The sequence below is a fragment of the Canis lupus genome, chromosome 14 (assembly GCF_048164855.1).
Source record: "Canis lupus baileyi chromosome 14, mCanLup2.hap1, whole genome shotgun sequence".
NCBI lineage: Eukaryota > Metazoa > Chordata > Mammalia > Carnivora > Canidae > Canis > Canis lupus.
This window is the reverse complement of record NC_132851.1, coordinates 25,600,041-25,616,282: the sequence shown is the minus strand read 5'-3', so window position 1 is coordinate 25,616,282 and position 16,242 is coordinate 25,600,041. Positions and strand designations below refer to the sequence as shown.

Here is a 16,242-nt window from a genome sequence, read left to right as displayed (position 1 = left end):
ATATTTTAGTAAGACTTAATATCCTCGTGTTTAAAAAAAATAACTCTAATATAAATTGGGCTGCTGGACAGAAATTGAGTGTTTCTTGCCCTGTGGTAAATATTAGATGAGGAAAAGACAACAAATAGTTCTATTATATATATGTAATCATCTACCTAGAGAGGAAGCCATCAAAGTTTGGATGCAGTGAACATTTGCCAAGATTTTATGTGATTGGATACCTTCCCAAGATAATACCACCACGGTAACTGCACTGCCCAATGGTATTGGTTACCCGTAGACATACTTTAAAACACAGCTGGGTAGTTATGTCCTCATGATGTCCTCTTGAAAAATTCTAAGGGGCCTTAATCGCTCCCATCCCTGAAAAGCTAATGTGCAGGGCACATAGCAGTATTTTTGCCTTCCTCACAGTGTACAAAGAATGTGTATTTGTACAATGACACCTGTACCTTCTCAAATGAATTACCCAGGTAACTGATTTCATGGAAATTACTGATTTCCTATTTCTCCTATTCATTTACTCTAGAAATATTCAGAAATTTAGAATATGTGATAATGTATTACATAATATGAATATACGATTATGAACACATTTATGACTATGTAATTTAAATATACATAAAATATGAATATAGATTTATTTCTTCTTTTCTGGTATTCTCCCTGGGAATATCTGAAAAGCAGATAACTGAGCTATATTAAGTTTAATTAATATTAAACAGAATTAGGTTGGCATGTCCCCTGACTCCTGTGGTGCCAGATTTCTGATCTCATGGGTATCTAAACTGGCTTACAATGGATGAATACGTGAAGCGTTCTTTCCATTTGCGATTCTTTGGTAATGAGCACACCCTGATAGTAATTCCTTAGGACTCTCTGTACCCTCTGATATACCACTGATTTTTAGGGAGTCAAAAAAATCCCTTTGGCAGTGCCTAATCCCTTTATGCAAATCTTAACTCTGTGAAATTTCATCCTTTTGTTCTTCAGATCATCTTTAAATTATTCATAGCCTGACAAACAATATGTAAGCAAAACAATGGAATTTTGTTATAGCCCAACAAGTTGCTTTTAAGCCCAAATGCTCTTTAGACTGTGTGATTTGACTGCTGAGGATTTAAAAGGTTAGATGGATTATGTGTACACCCACAGCCAAAAACTAAGACTGTCAAAAAAAAAAAAAAAAAAAAAAACTAAGACTGTCCCACCAACCTTAATAAGAATCTTGGTCGTGTGCAAACCCAGTTGATGAGGAACTCAACTCTGTAATGGGGTTTAAATATAGGATCTAGGACAGCCCAGGTGGCTCAGCAGTTTAGCACCGCCTTCAGCCCAGGGTGTGATCCTGGAGACCTGGGATTGAATCTCGCATCAGGTTCCCTGCATGGAGCCTACTTCTCCCTCTCCCCGTGTCTCTGCCTCTGTGTGTGGTGTGTGTGTCTCTCATGAAAAAATAAATAAAATATTATATATATATAATATATTATATATATATAATATTTATATATATTTATAATATATTTATATATATATATATATAATCTAGCCCAATCCCTTGATCAGGAGAATCTTACTAGAAAATAGTAATCATGGACATATTTTGTCTCAAAGAAGCATTAGAAATCATCCAATGTTATATTTCTCAGATTGGTTGAGAAGAGGGACAATAATCAGAATTATCTGGCACAGTGAGGAAGAGAATGGAAGAGTATTGAGCATATACATTTTGTCAAAGCTCCAAAGAAATCCTTTTCAACTTCTAAGAATTTACAAATTGCTGATCCAAACAACGCTTTATAGCTCAGGCTACACTTTAAACCATCCAGGGAGCTTTCAAAAATCTTACCATCCAGGTCCATATCACAGGCCAAATTAGAATCTCTGGGTTGAACTGAGATACCAATACTTTAAAGAATTGCCTAGGAGAGGTTGGGGATCTAAAGGCCCATACATAGTGTGAAATGTGCTCACACTGGACCCAGGAGAAGTACCCAGCTCATATTTGAGCAGCCACAAAGAGTCTCTCCCTTCCCTTTATACACCTCTCCAATCAAGAATTACTGTGCCTGGGGATACTTGGGTGGCTCAGCAGTTGAGCATCTGCCTTTGGCTCAGTGCATGATCCTGGAGTCCCAGGATCGAGTCCCACATCGGGCTCCCTGCATGGAGCCTGCTTCTCCCTCTGCCTGTGTCTCTGCCTCTCTCTCTGTGTCTTTCATAAATAAATAAATAAAATCTTTTAAAAAAAATTACCGTACCCTCCAGGGAAAGTGTTATCTTTAAATTAAATTTTTTTAAGTATGGTAAAATATACATATAAAATTTACCATCATTAACCATTTTTAAATGAACAGGTCAGTACTGTTAGATATATTTACATTGCTTTGCAACAGATCTCTAAAACTTTTTCATCCTGCAAACGGAACTCTATATCCATTGAACACTGATTTCTTATTTCCTCCCCTGTTTACCCCCTAGAAACCCTCTTATTTTCTATTTCTAGGAGTTTGACTACTTTAGATACCTCATAAAATGGGATCAGACTGTATGTGTCTTTCTGTGACTGCTTATCTCACTAAACATAATATCCTTAAGACCCACCCATGTTACGGCATGTGGCAGGATTTCCATTTTTTAACTGAATAATATTCCACTGCATGTGTATACCCCATTTTCCTTATCCATTTATCTGTCCATGGATATCTGGATTACTTCTACCTCTTGGGTATCATGAGTAAAGCCACAATGAACTTGGATATACAAATATCTCTTTGAGATCCTACTTTGAATCATTTTAGATATATACCCAGAAGGGGGATTACGGGATCATATGGTACTTCTATGTTTAATTTTTGAGGAATCTCCATAGCTATTTTCTTTAGTGGCTGAACAATTTTTAATTCCCACCAACAGTGCACAAGAGTTCCAAAAAATATGGGAAGCTTCCTGAATTTGCATGTCATCCTTGCACAGGAGCCATGCTAATCCAATTTTAGTATATGTACTACTGAAGCAACCACTAAATGAAAATTTTTCGAGATAATTTTCATAATTTATAACAAAGCCCATGGGAGTGGAAGATTGCATCTACCAAATTTATAAAAAAATGCATATTGCATAATTCTTTTCAAGAGGAATCAGATCAATGATCAAGGAAAAGTTACAAATAAGGAGCCCTCAGAGCACAGTCCCAGACCAGAACATCAACCTCATCTAGGAACTTGTTGAAAATGAAGATTTTCAGGACCCATCTAAGACCTAGTTACTGACACAGAAATTCTGTGGGTGGGGTCCAGCAACTTGTGTTTTAAAAGCCTTCCAACAGTAAGTGCCTGGATGTTTCAGTCTGTTAAGCCAAGGACTCTTGATTCCAGCTCAGGTCATGATCCCAGGGTCCTGGGATCAGCCCATGGTGGGCTCTGTGCTCAGCAGGGAGTCTGCTTGATATTCTTTCTCTCCCTCTCCTTCTGCCCCTCCCCCTGCTCATGCTTGCTCTTTTTTTCTCTAAAATAAATAAATAAATCTTTTTTAAAAATAAAAATTAATAAAAGCCTTATACCAGCTATTGAAACATACAAAAGTTTGAAATGCTCTTTCTATTATGATTTTATGGATCTTAGAAACAATCCTCTAAGCTCTAATATTTTTTCTACTGGTGCTGGTAATGTAAATAAATTTATTCCTTTTTGTGTGTGGTTTGTTATTTTTTGTTTGTTGCTTTTGTTGTTTGTTTGGTAAAATAGCCTTACTGTAAACATCAGTAATGTCAGGATTAAAAGTAGGTTTAAGCAGTAGTTTAGCCTATGAACTGTAACTATATTAACTTCTTGGTCATGATGTCTTCTATAAATGGAGGAAACTAGGTCAGAGATAGTGAATGTCTGACCTACATGCCACCACCACTTTTCTAGAGCCAAGGCCAGCTTTGCTAATTGATCAAGACATACTATCCCAGGGACCCGTGGGTGGCTCAGAGGCTAAGTGTCTGCCTTTGGCTCAGGGCGTGTTTCTGGAGTCCCGGGATTGAGTCTCATATAAGGCTTCCCGCAGGGAGCCTGCTTCTCCCTCTGCCTATGTCTCTGCTTCTCTCTCTCTTTGTGTCTCTCATGAATAAATAAATAAAATCTTAAAAAAAAGACACACTATCCCACCCAGTCTACATAGAGTTCTAGAACCCTTCTTAATACAGCCTTACCAAAGAATTAGATGCACATCATGAGATGAAACCCATTTGCCACCAGATAATCTTTGTTGTCTTTCTAGCTATGTCCTCAAATAACTCCAAATGGACTCCAAACACTATACATTCTAGGGTGTTCTCTAGATCTGCAAATATTCAACAAGCTTAGTTTTCTCAACAGTAAGACACTACTAATGTTATCTACTTCTCAGGGTCCTTAGGAAGATTAAATGAAATATATTTGAACCTGCTAGAACAGTGCCAAATGCAAAGTTTTTAAAATATCATTAAACCTTAATTTCTGCATTCTTTATATTTTTTTTTCTGACCACTCACCTTACCCTTGGCCAGCAACTGCAGCTGATTGAGCTCAGTGATGCTCTAAGAAGCATGCGTGCTCCTCGTACTGACCTGACAATAATGAGGATTGACTGATTTCTTAGCCTTTGCTCCTATTACAGTGTTTCCCTCATCACTCTGCTTACCAAGTCTACATATTGGTTGAACTAGTACCTTTGGGTGAAAAAGGAGCCCTTTTACTTCTTATTTAATCTCACAACAGCAAAATCAAAATAATTATCTTATCCACCACAAACTAAACTCCACATGCATATTGCATATTTCCAGCATTTTAATGCTGACAAAGTAAGATATTAATGAGCAGGTTTCTCTCCTGGATTAGATGTGAAGAAGTTAAGAATTATTGAGGACCATGCATGCACAAAAGCTCTATTAGCCAGTTTGCTGTTATATATGATTTATTCCACACAAGAAGACTTTAAGATATGCATAACTACATTGTTTCTGATTTACAGATATGAAAACTGAGGTTTAGAAAAGTTAAGAAATGTGTAACCAAAGTCATAAGCTTGAAAGAAGGATCAGCTACCTAATTCACTGCAGATCATGAAGCCAAGCCTCTGCATGGAATCCAGGCTACTATACAGGTTGTAGGCCCATGATGGTGCCACAAAATGTTCCAAAATCTGTGTCATTTGTCTATTCCATTACATGGGAGAACCAAATAACTTAGCGGGAAGTGTATCTTAAGAGCCCTGGCTCCAGAAAGAAGGTTAGGAGCCACAGGGAATAAGAGGAAAACCCAGAGATAATCCAGTCAGCTTCATGGCTTTAATGAAGCCTAGCTCTGATCTCAAGGAGCAGCCCGAGTAGATGAAGGAGCACTGGATTTGAGTCAGAGAAACCTGGGCTCAGATCCTGCCTTGGAAACATTATTTGCATGAACCCAAACAAGTCACCCAGCCTTCCCAAGCCTCTGTCTCCTCCATTGAAGAAGTGAGGGGCCATCACTTTTTCTCGATTCACAGATTTAACCACTACATGGGTTGAAGCACATAATTGCATACAGTATGCAAATGAGGATACTGCCTATGGAGCCATTAACCAAGCCCTAATGCTCTACCCCAACTATCTCTTGTATTCAATGATTTGAGTGAATGCCAGCGGGTCTCTGGGGCAGGAAGAAAATCTAAGCTATGTTCAATACTGGGAATGTGACATAGAATGGCAGATGACTTTAACATTAACAATGAATGATTTTGAGATTATATAGCATCTACCTATATATTGCAAAAAATGCCTTTCTTTCCTTTCTTTTCTTTCTGCCCCTCCAAGAATGTCAGCATCACTTTGTTGGCTTTGGTCCAAAGAATTATGATCATGTTGGAGAAGAAATATGTACAAGCTGTCCAGTGTGCCAAGACAACCTTTTCTCCTTAGCTATTGTTACATTCACTGTTCTATAGCATCCTTCACATAGTTCAACAATGTCTGTCTGCAGCAGTGACTGAGACATGCCTATAAACAATGGTTTGAGAGGAAGATATACCATTCCAGGGAGCAAGCCATTCTCTCTCCATGCTGTAATCTGTCAGGATTACATGAGATAATGAGTGGCCTTGAGTCCAATGCCACAGGTCAAGTTCTTAAGGCCCACATCATGCATACTCATGGATATTCTTGTGAGACTCTTCCATAAGAGAGGTGGACAAGATTACAAAGGATTCCATCAGACACACAATGTACCTAGTACTAGATCTCCACTAAGTTGTGGAGACAGGTGTAATACAACTTTATTCCACTCCAAAAAGTCAGTCCCATTTCCTTTGGCCATTTCCTAGCAAAGCAAGAATAAATAAAGATTTGTCCCTGAGAATCTGGGGCTCCACCACATTGAGGCTGTCATTTTTATTCACTCTGCTACTGCACTCAGCTGAAAGTTGTTGAGCTCACCCTTGCCTGTCTCCATGAGGTCAAGGGCAACTGATCTACCTTCCTCCTACCTTCCCAACTACCCCAGAACCCAGGACTGATATCCAGCTTCCCATACTTCCCTATTTGGTCCCTAAGATAATAATTACTCTCCCTCTTCCCTTTGATAATTCCCCATTTATTAGGCATTCATTCAAGAGACATTTATTGAGCACCTTGTATTAGCCAGGCACTATTTTAGACACTAGTAATTCAAGTGAACAGAAAATAATCCCTGCATTCATATAGCTTACATTTTAGTTCCAAGGTCTACTTTATTTCCTCCCCAATTATTGATAGTTCAAAGGATACTCACTCTATCTTGCCTGATGACCCCAAATGTAACCTCCTAAATAAAATAGCGTGAGTTGGTGTATTTTCAAGATCTAAACTGTTTAGTGTTATTTATGGTCACCATGTAAAATTTCAAGAGAAAAAGAGAAGAAGGTTTGACACCTCAGGAACAGAAGCCCATATTGGAACTCAGTTAAAATAGGAAATAATGCTTCTGGATACAATATGGAGAGTATTTCTTGAAGCAGTCATAATCAAGCCTCTGTAACTGGTTAAAAAAAAAGGCTTCACATAAACCAAATGATGACAAAACCCAAGCAGCAAGGCCATGGAACACTTCTCAGCAGGTGTAATCTATGAGGACAAAATTAAATGATGGAATCCATTGTTTTATTTTACTTTCCTCCATCCCATGATAATTCCAAGAACCCAGGCATGGCTCTCTTAGATACAAAACCAGTGGAGTCTTGGATGAATGGATTCACTCATTAAGTGCTCATTAAAAGGAAACAGAACTTTGGAAGCAGGAACCATGTGGTCCCCACATAGAGAAGCTACAACAGTGTTCCAGTCGAAAGCCCAAAGGGGGATGAAGCTAAGAGCTCAGAAGAAGAGAAGCAGGGTGATAGGAGGGCTGGCCCAAGGGAAGTAGTGAGAGTAGAAACTGAAGGCAGATTCCAACTGTGAGTCAAGACCTAGATTGTCATAAGTTCATGGGAGAACCTCCTCCCCCTCCCCCCACCAGGAGACATGCAGGGGACTAGAGAAAGAAGAAAATAGAGTGACTTGGCTTCTGCAGTTAAGCAGGTCATGGTTGGGGCCTAAGTTGTTATTTTAAATTCACAGTGTGAAATCATAATTATCCTGTGATGTTTGTCTTGAAAACCTAGCTGTTTCTGCCTCTGCCATTCTGAGAGTGAGAGAAACTGATGGAATCATTAGTGGACGCCCCAGTATCGTAGGTGTCTCTGTCACCATCCTCACCAGATCCACATTTTGTTCTACTTAGTGAGTAGTGGGTGGGCTGTAACTGACAGAAGAATCTAAATTACCATCGTGTCAAGCACAAGTCTAAACTAGGTCTGCATGACTTCATAGGTTTAGGGCAAGGGTTAAAAAAGATCTAATTTTAGCAGATAGAAATGTGCAGAAGTGATGAGAGCCAAAAAAAAGATCCTTATTATTCAATAAGGGATCCTACTGAGACACCTAGAGCACCTTGAGTTTTTAATACCTTTTAAAAATCACTTATCTTCAAGCTTGTTTACTACCTTATCTTATTTATGGTCGGAAAAACCCAGCCTACCATCTCAACCTTGTCACTAGCTGTCTGACCTTGGTCTAATTACTCTTCCTTTTTGGATCTCAGATTCCCAAATGAAAGCAATAATAACTACCTTTCAAGGCTGATGTAAACATTAAATGAAATAGTACAAGTGTGAAGGTTTAGTAGGCTACATTCTATTGTAGCTTCTCAATATTTGCTTAATGATAAATGATTGTATGAATGAATAATCATTAAATGGGAAAACATTTCTTTCCTTTTCTTATACACTCTCATTCCAGAGTCATCTAAGACATGAACATGAAAAATAAAAACTATTTGTTTTTTCATCTGAATTTATAGTTTACGAAATGAGGCTTTATGTATCTCATTTAATCCTCATAAAAGCCCTTGAGAGACAGTCTAGGCAGGGGTTGTCATTTCCATCTTACAGAAAGTGATGTAAAGGGCAGTGATTTTTATTATCTAAATCCATTAAAAGAAGAAAGGAAGGAAGAAAGAAAGAGTGGGAGGGGAGAAAGAAGAAAGGAGGATGGGAGGGTGGGAAGAAAGAAAGAAAGGACTCAAGCTCATATCTTCCAACACTAATTCCAAATTCTTTCCATTTTGAAAACTACCATTCCATATATCCTTGAAAACTGAGCAACTCATCTGCCATCATTGGACCAGGTATTAACACAATCAAAATAGACATTTCCTTCCTGACTAGAACTGATTAATGGCTACATCTGTCTGCAATATCACTCCTGGACAACACAAAGGAGACTTTTTCATATCAAGCTGTCAGAAAAGATTCAAACTCCGAGAAAGCAATCTGTTAATTATCTTCAGTTGTGCTAACTCCAAGATGGCTTCTAGGGGAGAGAAGATTAAGACACACAGTCATTTCAAAGTGACATTCTCAGTGTTCTGACCTGCCAGTCAGTACCTAGAACAATTGCAGATGAAGCCATGGGTAGGTTTATGATGAAGAAGAGCTTTCAGATTAGACATCAAAGAGGTAGACTAAGTCAGAAAATCCAAGAACCCCTGGCTACCTAAATGGAACAATGTCCTGAAATCAAGCAGAAAAATTATGAGTGAGGGATGCATAAATATTTACTGAACGTCTACTGCATACTGAAGTGAAAACTCTAGATATAGTATCCAATTTAATCCCTCCATATACATGAAAGTTAGATATTTTTAATCCTTATTGTACACATAAAATCCCGTAGCTCACAGAATTTAGATAACTTGTCTGAGTGGCTGAGATTCAATTTAAATCCCGACCTGCCTGAACCCAAAGCCCATGTTTTTATTGCTGACCAAGAATTTTCAACTAGCAGTCCACAGAGGAGAGTAGGGCTGACAGTAGAAAAAACTACAGTTATTCACATCCCATTCTAACTCCAATATCCTGATTCCATACATCCAAGATGGAGCCCATATTTCTGTATCTTGAGCAAGTTTTCTGGGTTATTAAAAGGGACACCTGAATATGAAAAGTTATGCTATGTTGCCTACTCAGGAGACAAGGACATATTTCTTACAGATGTGGTACTTGATGTATTTAGCACTTAGCTGGTGTAATAGGTATAGATTGCACCTTGACACCCAAGGTACAATAAAGATCCAATTTCCCTATATTTGCAGATCAAATTATTCTCTTTCAAATTCTCACTTACCTTCATTAATTGGTGATTTTTATGACCTTACAACATGCTAGAAGCTCTCAAGATTATTCAAAAGTTAGGAAGCAGCCTTTTCTTCAGACCCCTCACAGTGTTGACCATTACCCAACTGGCCGCATAATGTAGGTTCTCCCCATTCACACCAGCCAGGGAGTCACCAGGTCTTCCCAGAGACACTCTGTGGCTCCCAGGCTGGGTCGTGAACTCGCATTCTTTTAAGACCTGACACTCCCTGTGTACTACTAAGGTTCTCACTTATCTAAGGAAACTGAAAGTGCAATTATTCTTTCCAGTCTCAGGAAAGTTCCCTTAATCTCCTCTTAACCCGCCAAGCAAAGGAGCCCTTACTTTTAATGCTAAGACCACTGTCCACTTGTCTTTCTTCACACTTTGTCCTTAACAGGGACACAGAATGGTTAACTAGGATCTATAAACTATTTTAGGTCCAAGAATTAAAAGTAGCAAATTTTGTCTTTTATGGGAATCAGATCAGTGTAAAAATGCATGAGTTAGTCTTATATCCCCAAGGCTGAAAAACTACTTCTTCAAAGCAACAGGATACAAAACACAAGTTTGGGTCTTCCTATTCTGCTACATTAAATTCTCATTAACCCACCTTGCCACATTGTTTACAGACTTGGAGGCAAAATGAGATAGCATTCAAATCAATGTGCATGCGCTTGGCCATAACAGGTGCCTAATTTCGAGTGAGCAAAATATGGAAAACAAAACAACTAAAAAACATGGCCCCTCACAAAGCTTCTATAACACTATTGTGAAATGACTCGGAACTTTCACACAGTGAGATTACTTTCTTTGTTCTATTATTCACCCCCTCCTACACTCTTTGAATCTAGGTTTTCTACCCTGGCCCTCCCCAAAAAATTAAATTAAAATACTAACATAGAACAAACTAAGATGTGGCAAGGTACTCTGAAAACTGGAAAACTTTATAACAATGTGCCACATTTTCTAAAGAATAAGAAAAAAGTAAGAATTTTATCACCTCACTTCTGGCTTCACCTTATCTTTCCACCCTAATTTTTTCTTTGTCCCACTGTCATTATCCACTCAGGCATTAATTGGTTCTGACCTTATTGAGTTCAAGGTAGCTGAGGATAATGCTTTAAATCCTCTCTGTAATAAGATGAGATATTAAACAAACAAGCAAAAATCATAGGAACCTTATTTCCAGGAATCTGCCATGCCAAGTCAAGTGCTTCATAGAGAAATATAACCTTTAAGGGAGACAGAAGAGGTAGAGATTGAGGAATAGCTTTAAAGGGTCTGGATGGAAGAGAGAGAACAAAATAAAGAGAAAAAATCTACAAGAAGGGGTAGGATTCGAACAAAATGTCATATATAATAGACAATGGTGATGCCTGGTCAGATCACTGTTCATATTGGCAAGCAGGAAAAGACAAAACTGGAAAATACAGGTGGCTAATAGACTACAAAAACTGTATGAGAAAAAAGTATATGCGATGTCCAAGTGGGATTTATTGCAGGTATGCAATACTGATTCAATATGTGAAAACCAATCAGTGCAATCAACTTAACTTTTATAAGGCATTAACTTCAGCTAATGACAATGTATCTGTATTCATTTATTCATTATAATAAATGTACCATAATAATATAGGATGCTCATGATTGGGGGAATGGGTGAAGAGTATGTAGAAACTCTGTGCTATCTTCATAATTCTGTAAATCTAAACTAAAGTCAAAATTAAAAATTGAAATTAATTCTAAAATTAAAAGTAAGTAAATAAATAAATAATTTCTTTTTCCAAAAAAAGATAAATCAGGGAAATAAAAGTTATTACAAGTCAAAGAACTTTACAAGTGACCAATTCAAGGCCATTCAACTGGTTCTGACTGAGTTAGAATCAGATTTGAGATCTGAGTGATTCTTGGCCTAGTGAAGTAAACCAAAAGAATCAAATCAAAACAAGTGATAAGGAAATGCAATGCTTAGAATATCTTCTTCCAAATAAAAACAGAGATTTAAGGTTATCTCCCCTTATGATTTTTAGAGAATATAAATGAAGCTCAGCCAAAGACAATGTGTTAACCAATGATGATGCCAACAGGAAGAAAAGTGTTTGGAATATGTTTCTTTTTCAAATTAGATAGATTTTCTTGGGTTGGCTTAAGGGACATTAAACATTCCACCCCCAAGCCCTAGAAGAAATGATTATATTACAGACATGAAATAACTGTTCTTTGCAATCATGAAGTATTTCAAGATTTATAAAGAGCATTGGGTTTGTCAAGAGATCATGGTTACTGCTTCTGACTTTGAGTCTAAAGCTCACCGGCTGGGATCCCATCAGGGCTGTGCACTCTGCCTGTGTTAGCTCATTCAACTCTCACAAGAATGCTATGAAGTCAAGACATCAGACATGTTTTCAAGGTTGAGCAACTGCCCTTCCAAGTGGTGAGATGACTTGCCCAAAGTCATGCAGGGGAATTAGAACCCAGGTATATTGGAACTCCTGAGTGGCTCAGCAGTTGAGTGTCTGCCTTTGGCTCAGAGCATGATCCTAGGTCCAGTGATTGAATCCTGTGTCGGGCTCCCTGCGGGGGCCTGCTTCTCCCTCTGCCTGTCTCTGCCTCTCTCTCTGTGTCTCTCATGAATAAATAGAATCTTTGAAGAAAAAAAAAAAAAAGAACCCAGGTATATTTATTCAGAAACTATGGCGACTTTTTCACTCTGTGACCTTAGACAAATTATTATTTTTATTTTTCAAACACTCTATAGTGATTATCATGTGCTGGTCACAATTCTATACACTTCACAAATAGGAATTTATTTAATACTCATAATCATTTATTAGGTAGATGTTATTAATATCCCTATTTTCAAATAAAGAAACTGACTTCATCTTCTGAGCCTCTGACTCCTTTTCTAAAAGGGATTTCTAAAATCTCCCACAGTTTCGAGCAGTCATTGATTCAATAAGCAGTAAGTCTCCAAGGTCAATCTCCCCAGCTGTGTGCCTCAGACAAGGCCATTCTGAGGACTGACCAAACTCCTTTGAAGTAGCGTCTATAAATTCAAGCCAAAACAATGAAACAAAAACTCATCAAATTTAATTTTCCTTGGGAAAGTTATAGCAAGCAGAGAGATGGCATCAGGTGACATTTGTGCAAGTTGCTATTTTAATACATATTCATTTGAAAGAGTAACTGAGAATATAATAAAGACGTGAAAAGATCCAAGAAGTTTCTGTTAAAAGGACTCCATCTTTCTTGCACCTTTTACTTAATAAAAAGAAAAAATAAGGAGGACAGCAAGAGAGGGATGGAGAGAAAGAAAAGAGGGAGAAGAAAAGAGAGAGTAGAAAGAAGAAGGAAAGGTGGGAGGGAGGGAAGAAAAGAAGGCAGGAAGGAAGAAAGGAAGAGAGGGAGGGAGGAGAAGAAAAAAGAGAGAGTAGATAGAAGGAAGAAAAGATGAGAGGAGAGAAAAAGAGGGAGGGTTAGAGAGAGTAAGACAGAAGGAAAGAAAATTAAGAAAAGGAGTAAAATAACCCTTATAGAGACTAATGGAAAACTGAAATAAACAACATACCAAGAAGTGTAATAAAGAGTGTCAGCTAAACCTGGGATCAAATATTTCTCTCATCCCTTAAGAACTATATGACCATCAACAAGTTACTTAACTGCTCTAATAACAGTTTCTTTACCTGAAAAAGTCAGAACACTTTCTTCTTTCTGGTATTTTTAAGTAAATGAAATAGTGTATGTGAGTAGTCTAGTAATGTGCCTAGCACCCAGCAAGTACTAACCAAAAGTTAACTCCATAGATGTCTCACCTAATGGTGAGCCTAAAGAGCTGACTGTGCCCACACTAATAAAGTGAGGTTTAAGAACATAATAAAAAATGCAAATTGAGAACCTTAGTTTGAACCATCACAACAAAAGTAGTATTTGGATGGCCATTCTCAAAACCAGATGGAATCAGGGGAGCCTTAAATTTAGAAAGAATTATTCCTGCACTGAAGAAAACATTGGGAACTCCAGTTGACCCATCCTAGCTAGTTCAGATTCCTTAAAAGAATGAGTAAAAGGAGGCTCAGACTGGTATATCTTAGATATTCTAAGCACTGTCAGCTCAAGAAAATATTAAGTATACCAACGGTTTCTTCAGTGTCATTGTTCAGTCATGTAAAATATGAACATCAAAGTCTGTAAATTATATTCTTCCCATTATGAGGCATGGCCTGTCTCCTAAGTGCAAATGCCTGAGACTTCTATCAGGTAGGCTTTAGATAAAGAACCTATATATTCCAGAAAATTCTTCTGTTTCCATCCTTCAGGCAACATTTCATTTATGCTCACACCATCAAACAGTCTTTACTACTAAAGGTCTGGGTTCAAATTCCAGCCTTTTAAGTTATTAACCTTGTGTACATTATACAATCTCTCTGAGTCTCAGTTTTCTCATTTAAAATTTAAAGTGAAGACTATTGTCTTTATAGAGAATCAAACGATCTGATACAAATAAATTGCACACATTCATCGCACAACAGGTACTAACATATTTACTCACATTGATAATTATTGTCATCTCTGAGCTCTGTTCTTTATGAATGTTCCCAGACAATTCCATTAGGAACCCATCATGTTCCCATGCTCAGACACCATATCTAAAGTCCTGTCCTTCTGAGATGGTTTCTAATTTCCTAATCCAGATGACTTCTGGTAAGTCCTTCACCAAGAGCTTCTAGGAAATACTACCATTGGAAATTGTGCAAAAGAAAAAAGTCCTATCCTGCATTTAAGCAAGATAAGAGTTAAAAATAAATGTCTTGTCACTAACCTTGCAAAGGGAGAGATGGTTATTCCACATGTTGGTTAATGATTAGGAAGAATATGCTGGTAGCTAAGGGGATTGATTTGCAGATTATCAAATGACTCAGGTTAATCAGAAGGAAGGATGGCCACAAGGAGAACCAACACCAAGGTGTTCAACAATGTGCAGAAGCGAGTACATAAGGTAACTCACGTTGTCAAGAATAACATACACGAAACGAGCATTCTGGAATTTGAAGAACTTATGATTCTATTCATGCATTCTAATGGCATCCTGGAGATAATTAAAATGTCTCAAAAACTAGTAAGTGAGATGTCAAAGCAGATAACTCAATAGGGATGTCAGCTTTCTGTATAACAGCCGTCAAAACAGTGACTAAGATTTAAGGCTGGAATGATTTTCTCTTTCCTTGGCCAATTGATGGGATGACAGTGCCTTCGTTTTGCTACTCAATAAAGTGTAGCCTTTGGAAGAGATGGAGGGGCAAGAATGGTAGGAAGCTGAGCTGCTTGGACCAATATATTCCAGTAGGTTCAACCATGAACTGTTGCAAAGACCTAGTTTTATCTCTTCTTTCTATGCCAGAAATAACTTCCAAAACTGCAAAAAGTAATTCATGTTCTTCCCTGATCAAAATTCTTCAGAACAGTAACATTTTTGGGGATGCATAATCTTTTGTGACCTATCTTTCAATCATCAGATGTGCGGCTTTTCATGAGATTTGCCAACAAAATTAATTGACCGCCTTATCTCCACCCTTTACCCGTATCTGTTCTGTGTATTTATCTGAGATACCGTTGAAAATTTTATGTCCCAGTTCAGAGTCCCAGGAGGCTCACTCTTACATGTCACACCATGTATGATGATGTAGCAGTTAAGAGCATGGACACTGAAGCCAAATCACATGAATATGTGCGCCAATCCAATAACTAACTATGGAGCTCTTGTCTATGAGTTAACATTCTGAGTCCCAGATTCCTTCTCAGTAAATCAAGTGTAATAACACTACCTAACTCTTAGGATTGTTATGAGCATTTAGTCTGTTAATACACATAAAGTTGCTAGTAAAATAAATGTCATGATTTGGGATTTAACAAACACAGTCATCGTGGACTCCAGTCTTTGTGGTGGTTCTGTGGAAAGAACACAGGCCCTGGAGTCACGGAGACCAGATACTGAAGCCCATCTCATCTGCTAATCATCTATTTGCCACTTAAAAACACCCGAAGCATTCCTGCACCATTTCTTTTATGCACTGGAAATGAAAGTCTCTACAGCACAGAGTTTGAGGAGAAAATAAGATCAAAATCACAACATGCCAAAACCACAATGAGATATCACCTCATAAATATTTGGATGGCTTTTATTAAAAAAAAAAAAGAAAGAAAACACATACACAAAAAGATAAGGAGTGTTGACCAGGATGTGGGGAAGAGGGAACCTTTATACTACTATTGATGGGGATGTAAATTTGTGCAGCCACTAAGGAAAACAGTATGGAATTTCCTCAAAAAATTGAAAATAGAACTACCAAATGAAACAGCAATCTCACTTCTGGGTATATATTCAAAGGAATTGAAATCAGGACCTCACAAACATCTGTATACACATGTTTACTACAGCATTATTCATAATAGTCAAGACATGGAAATAACCTCAATCTCTATCAGTAGGTGAGTGGCCAAAGAAAATGTGGTACATACAATGTATACAATGT

General features: G+C 37.8%; 1 long non-coding RNA gene and 1 pseudogene across 1 annotated transcript in view; both read right to left on the bottom strand.

The window, feature by feature from the left end:
* LOC140603834 (uncharacterized) overlaps positions 1 to 14,722 on the bottom strand; it is a 41,443-nt gene extending 26,721 nt beyond the window's left edge. The window contains exon 1 of the long non-coding RNA XR_012006812.1: positions 14,532 to 14,722. This is a non-coding gene — a long non-coding RNA (uncharacterized lncRNA). The remainder of the gene's footprint in view (positions 1 to 14,531) is intronic.
* Positions 2,932 to 3,019, bottom strand: LOC140604414 (U6 spliceosomal RNA; annotated as a pseudogene).
* Positions 14,723 to 16,242: the final 1,520 nt, after the last annotated feature.